This window comes from Muntiacus reevesi, chromosome 5, assembly GCF_963930625.1.
Source record: "Muntiacus reevesi chromosome 5, mMunRee1.1, whole genome shotgun sequence".
Taxonomy (NCBI): domain Eukaryota; kingdom Metazoa; phylum Chordata; class Mammalia; order Artiodactyla; family Cervidae; genus Muntiacus; species Muntiacus reevesi.
The window spans coordinates 111238558-111252526 of NC_089253.1; the positions used below are offsets into that span (position 1 = coordinate 111238558).

Below are 13969 nucleotides of genomic sequence, written 5' to 3' on the forward strand. Positions count from 1 at the left end.
AAAAAAATAAGGAAATACAAAATAAAATTTAATAGTATCAACAAAGCCAGATATTTGTTTGAAAAAAATTAAAAATTGATACACACCTATTGATATGGGTTAAGAAAGAACAAATAAGCATATCGGATGGAAAAGCAGACACAATTATGGTTACTACAGACATTAGAAAGTTAATAAAATTATTTTACCAGAGCAAGGTAACAGATAATTCAGAAACTCACTTAGGTGTAACATATATCCAAGCAAATGGGAAAATCCAAGTTCAGGCAATATAAGTGTACTCTTGGGACTTCCCTGGTGGCCCAAAGGTTAAGACTCTGCACTTCCAATGCAAGCGTCCTGGGTTCCATCCCTGGTTGGGGAACTAGATCCCACTTGCCACGACTAAAAGAACCCACAAGCTGCAACGAAGACAGAAGATTCCACATGCCACAACTAAGACCCGGTGCAGCCAAATAAGTAAATAAGTAACTCAGGCTCTTGAACTAATACTTTTCTACCTTTACATTTCCTCAAAGTTAAAGAAGTAGCTTAAAGACATAATTTGTGCATTTGTCTATATTTTCTCTTTAAATAGAATCATACAGCAAAAATTGTATAAAAAACTCTTCTAAAGGATATAAATTTTGTGAAATAAAGGCCACTTGTGAATTTTAAATAATAAATATATATTATGAAGAACTTTATGCCAAAAATTTGAAAGTTTAAAAGACATGGGCAAATTCGTATAATGTTGCAGAGAATTAAGGCAAAATTTAATTGTGTAAGCATACTAATTTAAGAGGATTCTTTCTCCCAATAACTCTTCAAATATGCTGAAGTGTTAACTATGAAGTTTAATCAAAACCAGGAGTGCTTAACATACATAGGATATGTCAGCTAGGGTCATCCTGCCCGTCGAAATAGGGATTGTTGTTGTTGTTTAGTCACTAAGTCGTGTCCAACTCTTTTGCGACCCCATGGACTGTAGCCTGCCAGGCTCCTCTGTCCATGGGATTTCCCAGGCAAGAACACTGGAGTGAGTAACCATTCCTTCTTCAAGGGATATTCCTGAGCCAGGGATCCAATGCGAGTCTCCTGCGTGGCAGGCTGATTCTTTACCACTGAGCGACCAGTTGTTGTTCAGTAGCTCAGTCGTGTCCTACTCTCTGCGACCCTACAGACTGCAGCACACCAGGCTTCCCTGTCCTTCACCATCTCCTGGAGCTTGCTCAAACTCATGTCCATTGAGTCGGTAATGCCACCCATCGTTCTGTCATCCCCTTCTCCTCCTGCCTTCAATCTTTCCCAGTATCCAGGTCTTCTCCAATGAGTGGGCTCTTTTTTTTTTTTTTTTTTTCAATTTTTACAATGTTGTGATTTCTGCCTTAGAGCATTTACTTTTTAAAAGGACTTGCAATTATAAATTCTTTCCCTGTCTCTTTGAAATCTGTCTTCTACACTCAAGAATGTGTTTTTCACAGACATGGGAGCCATCTCTCTGAAATGTAGTCATCAGAAAAGATACAACCCCTATCTCTCAGTTTCTGGAGGGTAGGAGCCCAAGTTCAATAAGCATCTCTTAGCCAACAGATGACTTATCTTGGCAAGCCATCCTCTTGCCTTCTTCAGCCTCTCTCCTTCTGGCTTCTCTGGACATCATTCCTTTCCCATACTAAGCAGTATTGTACCTCTTTTGTTCTTTGTTTTGTCTCCTCCTGACTCTGCTGAGATTCTCACATTTCACCCTAAGCAGCTGATTGAAGGATTTCTTAAAGTAAGACAATTCCCTCCGTAAGATAAATTCAATTGCCACTTATAAAGAGAATTTTTTACCTGATACAGCTCATATAAATCTCCATATATATCTATTTGCATATCATTCTTGAATCCCTTATCACCATGCTTATAAAAGATGATTACCAGCAAGCAAATTAATTTTCTCTGCCTTATCAAAGAGCAAAATCATCAACAGACAGGGGAGAGATTTCACTAAATTAAGGACACTTACTATGGCAATTAAAAAGTCCATTACTTCACACATCAAAAAGCACTTAAATGGCGATTTATTTTGCTGCATAAAATATGTAAAAATTAAAATCATATAGCTATTTAACAGATTGTGAGGCTATTAAAATACTTTAAAGGGTTTAGTGGTAAACTGTGTCCACCCAAAACACAAAATTCCCTGCCCATATCTAAATGTCATCCTTGAAACAATTAATTTCCTCAAAATTCTCTAAAAGTTATTTTTTATTCTACTGCCTTCACCTTTAGTCTCCATTTTCTTTTTTCTTCTCAGGAGACTAGCTTGTATTACTATTAACTGAAAATCACAAACTACAGATTGTTTACTTCACACCTAGTAGTACCTTCAGTGAGAATGACAACTTGTTGTAAGTAAGCAAATTATGATGAGTCTAGAATGACGAGTCTTATCCATCAGGAACATGCTGGATGATAAAATAGGTAACACTTATTAGCTATGTATTATATCTAGTCATTTTAGATGCATATTTTCCTTTAAGTCTTATGCTCTGGTGGCAGGTGAATATAAGCATCCCTATTTTATAATTTAGGAAATGACACTGAAGGAGGTTAAGCAACTGCCCCCTCACCCTCAAATTAAATAGCTAGGAAGTGACAGAACTTGTTATAAATTCAATATTTTTTTCTAACTCAAAAACCTATGCCCTTAATATAATAAAATTTTGTCATGTGCTACTAATTTTCACATTCTACACACATTTGTTCTATGGGTAGTTTTATCCAAAGTTAGAAATTCAGGTAGCTCTCTCGTAGATTCTGTGCCTCAGTGTGTTGAACAGGCACAGTTAAGGTAGCATTGCACTATTTACCAAAAAAGTGTCACTAGTTTCAAGTAATTTTAGTACATCCAAGAAACATTTAAATTGCTTTTCACCGAATAAACTTACTTCTTTATTATGAGCTATACATATTTTCTAGACATTATTTACTAAATCCTGGCAGGTTTTTATTTCTCCGAAACCATAAATAAATACACAAAGTATTTTTTAAAATTTTATTTATTAACAATTATTATTAAGAAAAATCACTCTTTGGGAAGTATAGTGGATTTGCCATTTTTTTGCTGAATTGCTTTGCTGTATACCTAAAATAGTTTACCAGAGGCAGGGGGTGGGAGGAAGGGGAGATTGGCAGAAGGTGGTCAAAGGGTAAAAACTCCCGTTCATAAGATAAATAAGTACTAGGGATGCGATGTACAACATGACCATGACAACTATCACATCACTGCTGTATGTAATGAAGGAACGTTGTCAAGAGAGTAATTCTATGAATTCTCATCACAAGGAGAAACTCTTTTTCCTTTTCATTTTTTTCCTTCTTTCTTTCCTTTTTATTGTATCTGTATGAGAAGATGAATGTTAGCTGACTCTATTGTGGTTATTATCTCATTATATGTATAAATAGAACTATCCTGCTGAATGCCTTAGACTTATACAGTGATGTATGTCAATGATTTCTCAATAAAACTGGGGAAAAAAGAATTTTAAATAAACAAATACGTAAGAGAGTCAGTTTACATTAAAAACTTCCATGTACAGTCTCATCAAAAAGAATAAAATACCTAGGAATAAATCTAACTGAAAAGGTAAAAAACCCGTATTCTAAAACCTATAAGACACTCAGGAAGGAAATGTAAGATGAAGCAAATAGATGGAAAGAATATTTCCATGCTTTTGGATTAAAAGAACTAATATTGTTAAAAAGACCATATTACCTAAAGAAATCTATAGTTTCAATGCAAAATCTATCAAAACACCAATGAAGCTTTTCACAGAACTAGAACAAATAATTCTAAAATTTGTATGGAAACACAAAAGACCTGAATAGCCAAAACAAACAAGAAAGGAGAACAAAACTGGAGGTATCTTGCTTCTTTATAACAAGCTATAGTACAAAGCTAGTCACCAAAACAGTATGATATTGTCACGAAAACAGACACACAGATCAGTGGAACAGGTAGAGAGCCCAGAAATGTACCCACATTTATATGGGCAATTTATAACAAAGGGGGCAAGAATATACAGTGTGGAAAAGATAGTCTCTTCAATAAATAGTGTTGGGAAAACTTGATAGTTAGATGCAAAAGAATTAAAGTGGACTACTCTCTCACACCATGCACAGAAATAAATTCAAATGGATTAAAGACTTAAATGTAAGAACTTAAATCATAAAACTCCTAAAATAAAAAATGGTACAATCTCTGATATTGGTCTTAATATCTTAATAACATTTGGGGGAAAAATATTTGGGGGGATACGTCTCCTTAGGCAAGGAAAACAAACGCAAAAATAAACAAATGGGATTACATCAAACTAAAAGGCTTTTACACAGCAAAAAGAAACTGTCAACAAAATGGAAAGGCCATCTACTGAATGGGAGAAGATATTTGCAAATAATATATCTGATATGGGATTAATTCCCAAAATATACAAAGAATCATACAACTCAACATCAGGAAAACAAACAGCCCCATTAAAAGGAGGCAGAGCAAAAAAAAAAGAAAAAGGAGGCAGAGCTATATGGGAAAAGAATATTAAGAACAGTGGATATTTGAATATGTATAATTGATTCACTTTGCTCTACAGCTGTAACTAACACAATATCATAAATCAACTCTGATAAATTTTTTTAAATAAATGAAAGTGATATATCATTGCTTTAAAAAAAAGTAAGCAGAAGATGTGAATAGACATTTTTCCAAAAGAAGACACACAAACGGCCAACAGGCACATGAAAAAATGCTCCACGTCACTAACCATCAGAAAGATGCAGATCAAAACCATGGTGAGATGCTCCCTCTCACCTGTCAGAATGGCTATTATCAAAGAGTAATAAATAAATTAAAAGTGTTGGCAAGAAGGGGAAAAAAGCGGAACCCTGGTGCATTGTTGATGTGCCTGTAAATTGGTGCAGACACTGTGGAAAACAATATGGTTTCCTCAAAAAATTAAAAATAGAACTACCATAAAATCCAACAGTTCTGCTCCTAGGTTTTTATCCAAAGAAAATGAAAACACTAATTCAAAAAGATATATACATCCTTATATTTATTATAGCCTTATTTACCACAGCCAAGATGTGGAAGCAACCCAAGTGCCCATCAGTAGATGAATGGATAAAGAAGACGTGGTAATATACACATACAGTGGAATACTGTGGATGCCTGCATGCTCAGTTGCTTCAGTCGTGTGTGAGTGACTTTGCGACCCCATCGTCTGTAGCCAGTCAGGCTCCTCTATCCATGGGATTCTCCAGGCAAGAATACTGGTGCGGGTTGCCATGCACTTCTCCAGGGAATCTCCCCTACTCAGGAATCGAACTCGCATCTCCCACATCTCATGCATTGCAGGCAGATTCTTTACCCACTGAGCCACCTGGGAAGCCTATGGTGGAATATTACTCAACCATAAATAAAATAATGAAATGTTACTATTTGAGACAACATGGATGGACCTAGGGGCTTCCTTGGTAGCTCAGCTGGTAAAGATTCTGCCTGCAACGCAGGAGGCCCCAGTTCGATTCCTGGGTTGGGAAGAATCCCCGGAGAAGAGATAGGCTACCCACTCCAGTGTTCTTGGGCTTCCCTGGTGGCTCAGATGGTAAAGAATCTGCCTGCAGTGCGGGAAACCTGGGTTCGATCTTCCTGCTTCAGGGTCACAAAGTGTCGGACACAGCTGAAGCAACTTAGCACTGCTCACATTGAAGTTTAAAAAGGAATTTATTTATTCACTGATGGCACATTGGCAGTAGGAAAGGCAGTATACTATGTTGGTTAGAGGGTAGGTTTTCAGATCGGTCATACTGGGATTTGATGGTGACTCAAGCAGATACTTGCTGTGTGAATTTTATATCTTCAAGCCTCACGTTTTTCGTCTGTTAAGTGGTGATAAAGTGGGTTTACCTGGTGGCTCAGACAGTAAAGAATCTGCCCACGATGCAGGAAACCTGGGTTCGGTCCCTGGGTTGGGAAGATCCCCTGGAGGACGGCATGGTAACCCACTCCAGTATTCCTGCCTGGAGAATCCCATGGACAGAGGAGCCTGGTGGGCTACAGTCCATGGGGTCACAAAGAGCTGGACACGACCGAGGGACTAAGCGCAGCACATGTAGATATAAAAATTAAATGAAAGACTGTATGCTTCTAAACGTCACATTATCTAACACTTGAGAAATGTTTTTTCTGTCCATTACAAATGATATTTAAAATGTTATTTCAGAATATGGCAAAATGCTTACAACATAATATTAAAATTTGAACTATATGCAGAAAATGATTGCAGTTGTACTGTAATCTAACTCTATGGCTGATTCGTGTCAATGTATGACAAAACCCACTGAAATGTTGTGAAGTAATTGGCCTCCAACTAATAAAATAAAATTTAATTTAAAAAAATAAATAAATAAGTAAATACTGCCGTAATCTACTGATATGCTATATTAATGTGCAACTTTTTTTCTCACCAGCCCCTCTCTAGGCAAGACCTCAGCTCCGTCTTCCCAGTCCTTCTTGGGATTTCTGGGAAGCTTCAGGGTTTATCACATGTACATTACATTCCCACAACAAACAGGCTACTTCCGGTGTAATCTATTCCAAAGCAACTGGGCTGGAATTTCTTCATCCTCCAAGGTCAGTTTAGTAATTAAATGTGATCTGAAATTCTCTGCACTTCCTGGCTTTGGTACCTGAACCTAAACTGAAATATTATTTAACTGTCCGTGAAGAATTAATGCTGCCTGACTTCTACTAACTTTTCTAGTAATTATTCTCTCCTTTCGTATTTTTTTGTCATTTGCACCTCTAAATCAATCTTATTATATGCTGTCCTATTTTTAGTTCTAAAATATTTTAGTGAAAGATTCTTTAAATTCTAGAGAGTTTTCCAGTCTTCAAAAGTTTCATACACATGATTTCATTTAATCCCATAATAACCCTTTTTTAAAAGGTCCTCCAGTCCTATATTGACCCTCCTCTTTCTCTTTCCCCTGCTTCCCTCTCCCCGCTGGTAATCACTAGTTTGCTCTCTGTATCTTTGAGTCTTATGTTGCCCTATCTGAAAATTGTCTTTCTTCATAGGTATAGTTTTGCCCTTTATTGAGCTGACATTTCTTTACTGATAGTAATTTAACCTCCTAGATTATAAATTCCTTATGAGAAGAGACTAGAATTTCTTTTTCTTTAGCATCCCCCCATAATATCCACTGTAATATCCACTATAATTCTACCTTAGACATAAAGTATGAACTTGGAAAATTTTAATTGATGCAGTCACAAAGATAAATTATGTAGGGACTAGGGAATAAATTATGTAACAGGCAACTATAACTCAGCATGAAATCCCTCTGTGCTAAGAGAGTGGACCTTTACTTGTTAACTTCTCCCAACACTCCTCACATCACCACAGTCCAGCCCAACCTAAACAGTGGAGAGGTAGCAAACCTCTGTCCTGGGCTCTTCTGACCTGGCAAATTCCTCCCCTACACGGGTTGCCGAGACATGAGCTGAATGTGAGACTTGTTTCCATAAGGAACAAGGCAGGTGGAAGCACTGGCATTCCAGTATGCTACCCTGTATTCTTGATCAATTTCAAGTGTATCCTTTTTTCTGCTTCTTTTTTGGTTACAGGTGAAAATGAAAATAATCTCAACCCACTCTTCATTCAAACCAAGCTTTAAACCCGAATCAGCCTGTGTGGTCTGAACTGCCTCTTCAGGTACAATTGTAAATCCTTTACATACATTATCTTAGCTAATCCTCACAAAACAGGGTGATGTGGCAAAGACAGTGCTCACCAATGATTCCATAGCCTTTGCATTTCCCATCCTCCCTTGCAGATAGTTTAGGGCCATGTGACTAGTTCTGACCAATGCACTAATTAGAAAAAGCATATGTCTCTTTAGGGCCAAGGAAGTTAAAAGCCAATATGCCTCCTCCATTCCTCTTCTGCTATAAAATCCTTGGATTGAAAGCTTAGTCACAAGAGGGAGGGCTGCCACATCCATACTGAAATCAATGAGAGCAAAAAAATATAATTTAATTGTGTAAAATCACTTAGATTTAAAAACCTGTAGCTGCAGCATAGTCTTTGCTGTCCTGACTAACATCGATGACATTCAGAGTATTTAATAACTAATTAAATATTAGTACAGAATGGGCCCTGACTATCAGAATGAATATAATGACCAATCAGAACAGACATTGGCTGTACATAGCTGATATGGCTACATGAGTCCATACCAGATGAACAACCCAGAAAATAACTCTACAAACTTATTCCAATTTCGTAGTTGCTTAAATTGATAAAGTTGAAAGAAGGTCAAGTGGCCTGCCAAAAATCAATGACTTCTATCCAGGCCGTCTTCATACAAAGTCTGTCTTCTTTCTGTTTCAACATTCGGCTTCCGACTTGTTGAATGATGTGTAAATTACTTCAGCAACTCATGAAAAGTGGTTTTTGATGCTGCAATAGAACCGTCCAAATAGTTTGTTTATCTAAACCGTGGTGTTCATGTGCTCAGCTGTCCAACTCTTTGCAACCCTATGGACTATAGCCTCTATACTCCTCTGTCCATGGGATTTTCCAAGCAAGAATACTGGAATGGGTTGCCATTTTCTCCTCCAGGGGATCTTCCTGATCCAGGGATCAAAACCACGTCTTCTGGGTCTCATGCATTTGCAGAATTCTTTACCACCTGGGAAGCCCAATAGTATATGTTTATTATTTCAAGTTTTCTTTAACTTGAACACCTTCTAGCCTCTGTATAAAGTGTCAGCATTATATTTTGCCTTTCTTTTAAATTTTCCTTCTGTCATTATTCATAATTAATCCTGAAACTGTAGTATTTAAGTCGATACATCCAACTTTATGATATAATATACATTTAAAAGGCAAGAGAAAATTAAATTGGATGAAATGCTAGCTTTTGGCATAGTTCTTTTGCTCCTGCTGCTCGTTCTTCATTTAAATTCATAAGTCTCTTTTCTCCATGACAGGATAATCATCTCCACAGCAACTAACTATAATACCACAAAGGGAGATGCCTGTGAGTGAGAACTGATCACCAGGAGCTGAGCAACACTTAGGCAACAGAGATTCTATTTTCACACAAATATCTCTAATTATAATAAGCTAAGGAGGAACTATAGCATTCCCTCCATCCCCCCCAAACACAAGCTGAGCTGTTGCTACATAGTTTCCCACAAAAAAGATGGTACTTTCAACAACAGAGAACTTTAATAAGAGCATATGCCAATGAAGAGATGATATCATCCATTATTGTGAGGTAAACGTGTATCTAGACCGAAAAGCAGGTACTGGTTAAATTAAAATCACATTACAGCATGATTCAAGAGTCAAAATTAAATCAGGGTCTGTTTCACAGATTGTTAATAATATTCAAACAAGCCAAAACCTACTTAAAGGTGAAAGAAAAGGTACAGAAATGGTTACTGACCAAGTAATAATTATTACCAGAGCTGCTCTTTCTAAAGAGGAAATTTGGAATGGGACTGGAGGCGGTCAGGAGATTGTAGGGGTGTAATCACAGCAATGATAACATGAGTTACATTTGAAATGGGTCTGAATACTTTACAACACAATTTCAAGACAGCACTTTGGCTGACAGGTAGAATTTTCTAGGGAATCCGAAACCATACTACATACTCATGATGGACTTCTCTAGTGGTCCAGTGGATGAAACTATGTGCTTCCACTGCAGTGGGCTTTTCTGCTCGGGATCTATGACCCCACATGCCAAGACCCCACATATCAAGTAGTGCGGGTCAAAAAAAAAACCACCTACCGGTGATAGAACCAAGAAAACAATGGTTGATCGCTAGATGCTGCCTGTTACCCACCATTTTTACTTTGGTTTGATAGAATTTTAAGTCAAATCAATCATCTACAATCTTACAGGTGATGCGCATTGTTTGAATAATATCAATCTCTTCTCTCCCACTAGATGATAAGCATCTTGAGGGCTGGCGCCATATCATATGATTATGTTATTTCCTATAATGCTTAAGACAATCCACGATAGAGGTTCTGTTTCAATATAATACTGAAATAGCAAGGTCCTCATCTGTGTTACAGCAGGAAAAGTATAGGCTTGGGTCTATCACAGATGATTAATGTAGGACCATTTTCTGAACCCTTTCTTGCAGTGATGGGTAGTCTTCTATCTGCCCATTTTCTTCCAACCTAGTAAGTAGACAGAAAACAGAATGAAATCAGAAAGGAAACTAGAAAAATAAATACAGATTGGAAAGTCCTGGTCAGACACAGAGAGTTAGAGTTGCTGAAGATCCCAGCAGAGAGAGAATATGTCTTCAGACACTTTTTTCTTTTAAACAAGCAATCTATTTTGCAACCTTAGTTGTTACTGTGACCTGGTAAGAATCTCCTTCCTGCCTAATTAAATTCTATACTGTTTTTTTGTTTTCCTTTTGGCCTCCCTTTAGACAAACTCTTTAAACTTAAAAAAAAAACTTTAACCAATATAGATTATCATCTTCTTTTTTTGGAAACTGTTTCCCTTGCTTTCAGGAGGCTACATGCAGGTGTGCTAAGTTGCTTCAGTTCTGTCCGGCCCTTGGCTACTCTGTGGACTGTAGCTCACCAGGTTTCTCTGTCCATGGGACTCTCCAGGCAAGAATACTGAAATTCGTTGCCATGCCCTTCTGCAGGGGATCTTCCCAAACAGGGACCGAACCCATAGTCTCCTAGATTTTCCTTCATCTATCTTCACCTCCTCTTTTGCTCTTGGATCCATTCACTCTTCCTTCCTCTCTGCACTGCATGAAAGTGACCAAACTTCAACTTACAGAGCAGAGCCCTCTGGCTCTCACTATATCCATTCTTCATTGGAACCTTTAGCAACTTTAACTCTCAGCTCTTGACCAGGGCTATCTATCCGTACCTCTATTGCCAATTTCTATTTTGAGTTCAGATTTGTGTTTTTTACCTAGTCCTGGAAATTTGCACCTAGATTTCTTGCCTTTAATTCACACTCAACTCATCTGAGATAAAATTCTTTATCTTTTTCATAGATTAGTAACCCCTCTAACCTTCACTTTTTGATACTAGTATTCCTCCAGGCTGAAGACGTGAAAAATGGTAGCCTTATAAAAAAAGAGAATTGGTGATTTTAAGGAGAAAACCAACATATCTAGAGTAGAATCTTCTGGGGGAACAAACTAAACACTAGGGCTCCCAAGGGGTGCTACGGGTAAAGAACCGGCCTGCCGATGCAGAAGGCAGAAGAGATACGCATTTGATCCCTAGTTTGGGAAAATCCCCTGGAGTAGGAAATGGCTACCCACTCCAGTATTCTTGCTTGGAAAATTCCATAGACAGTGGAGTCTGGCAGGCTACAGTCCATGAGGCCACAAAAGAGTCAGACATGACTGAGTGCTCACACACAGAACTTGAGGGTTACATTCCCAATTCAAGTCAAATTTATGGCTATGCATCTTGCTTGGTTTAATTGCTATGGAAGAGGGTTGCCCCAGAACAAGTTCAAACTTTACAACTCCATCTGTTGAGGAAAGACAAGCTTCCTGGTGGATTAAATATTTCCCCATTTCCCCACTAGTTCTTTTTTTTTTTTTTTTTTTTAAGCTGTTTTAATAAAACAGAGCTGAACAGATTTTCTTTTCAGAAGCATCCAAGTGAATCCAATGACTTCAGGACCACAGCTCTTCCTGAACTTTGAAGATTCAGTTGTACTCAAGCATCCTAGAGAATTTTTGGACTCCTTTCTCTCACTCTCATGTTCAGTTTGACACTAACACAGGTTTTCTTTCTTTAATAACTCTCTCAAATGTCTGTATTCTTTCCCACTCCCTTTATTACCACCAGGTCCAGGTTCTTATTACCTTACTCCTAAAGTACTTTTTGTCGCTCTTTGCTATCTCCTTGCCTTTCTCTCTCCAGTGATCATGTCCTGTGGTCAGAAAGCACTTTGGAGTAAGCTAGTCCAAAGTGATAATTAACCCATCTCAAGCACAATGATGAAGTTGAGTACCATATCACTTCTTGTTCTTCAAAACCTTCCAATGGGTTTCCAGAGTAAAAATTAAACTCTGGAGCTCATATTCAAGTAAGGCTCACAGGCTATAATAATCATCCATCTCTTCAGCCTCCCATCTCACCACACAGCCTCTACACCACTCATAGTAAACACTTAGAGTTCCTTGGGCTTCCCCTGTGGCTCAGCTGGTAAAGAATCTGCCTGCAATGTGGGAGAGTTCGATCCCTGGGTTGGGAAGATGCCCTGAAGAAGGGAATGGCTAACCCACTCCAGTATTCTAGCCTGGAGAATTCCATAGACTATATATTCCATGGGGTTGCAAAGAGTCGGACACGACTGAACGACTTCCACTTTCACAGAGTTCCTCAAATACACTGTGTAGTTGAACTCGGCTTATTTCGGCTTATCCTAGAATGTGTCATTTTCTGCTAACTAAAATCCTGCTTCTTCTTCAAGATCTAAGGCTCAAACACTCCTTGTTTGAAACTGTCTTCTCCTCTCTTCTCCCGCAGCATTTCATGTGTATTAAAGAGAATGGCTTTACCAATAGCTGTGAATATGTTTCTCTTTCAGAAAACTGTGAGCTCCTTGAGTACATGTATTATGCAATATTTTTGTTTTCTTGAAGAGTTCTTGAGAAATGGAAAATTCCCTATTCTCGCTTTCTGCTTTTCAGACAATTTGGTTGGTCTTAAATGTGACAAAGTGTTTTTACATAATTATTGATGAAACATTCAACCTCTCACTCTGTACTAGCAGTACAGGGGCTGCAAGATTGAATTCTTGGCACAAATAATACACTGGGGCTAATGACTAGAGCAATAGCAGGATAACTGCTTTCCTGGCATAGAATTCCAGCGGGGTAAACTGTAACTTGTAGGGCTTAGTGGTGGCAATATTTTCCTCATTAGACCTGCTCATGGAATGTGGTTTTGGGCATTCTTCCTAAAAGTTTAGCCTTGAGTCTAATGTTCCAACCATTCCAACCATTCTGTGAACTACCTCATACCTTTTCATAAAACTCCTTTTCCACTCAGTCAGCCAAAGTCAGCTTCTGTTGCTTGCAACCAAGAACCCTGACCAATAAAGACATTTTCCTTCATTCCCCATAGACCAACTAAGTCAGAATCTCAATATTTAAAAGACGTTACTGAAGGGTCAGGGATATCATGATGAAAATAACTGTACTAAAAGTAACCTATCACAGGCTACTAGAAACTGATGCTTTCAGGGGCTGCAAGCCCAGCCTGTGCTCACAGAGAAATTTCATAGGTCTCTGTGGTTCATTCCTGGCATGGCTACAGGTGCTAGCGTTATCCCCACCACAGCCAATTATTCTCAGGCACAGTACACAGTGCCCAAGGCCCACAATGCTTTTATGGACCCATTAAAATGTTTTTGTTTCAGTGTTTTTTTAATTGAATTTTAAAATTGGATATAATTATAATAAAAATATAATAATAAATTCAGCCTGGATTACACAACACAGTCATAAAATATGTGTGTCTGTGTGTAAAACAGTATAGTGAAATAAAAACTAGATCCGCACATATATGTTTAATTGAATATTAACTTGGTGCCAAGTCAATTCAATGGGATAGGAAAGTTTGTTAAACAAATAGTGTTGCAACACTTGGAAAAAATGTATGGAAAAAAAGAAATCTTGAGCACTAATTTCAGCATCTTGTATACTGAAATTAAAATGATACAGAGAAGACTAGCACAGCCCTCGCACAAGGATAATGTGCAAATTCAAGAAACAGTCCATATTTTTAAGACAAAAACAGTATGTGATAGATATGTTAATTAGCTTGATAGTGTTAATTTATTAACAATGTGTACATACATATACCAAATTCTTTAATTAGAACAATCTAATGAAATAATGGACAAAAACCTAAACTGACAACTA

At 37.8% G+C, this 13969-nt stretch overlaps 1 long non-coding RNA gene and 1 other non-coding gene across 2 annotated transcripts in view; one reads left to right on the forward strand and one right to left on the reverse strand.

Moving 5' to 3' along the window:
- The window catches only part of LOC136168571 (uncharacterized), a 332652-nt gene that overhangs the window by 305763 nt on the left and 12920 nt on the right, over positions 1-13969 (reverse strand). The gene's annotated exons all lie outside the window — the stretch shown is intronic.
- Positions 13728-13831, forward strand: LOC136170083 (U6 spliceosomal RNA). The gene has a single exon (XR_010663535.1). It is a non-coding gene; the product is annotated as a U6 spliceosomal RNA (small nuclear RNA).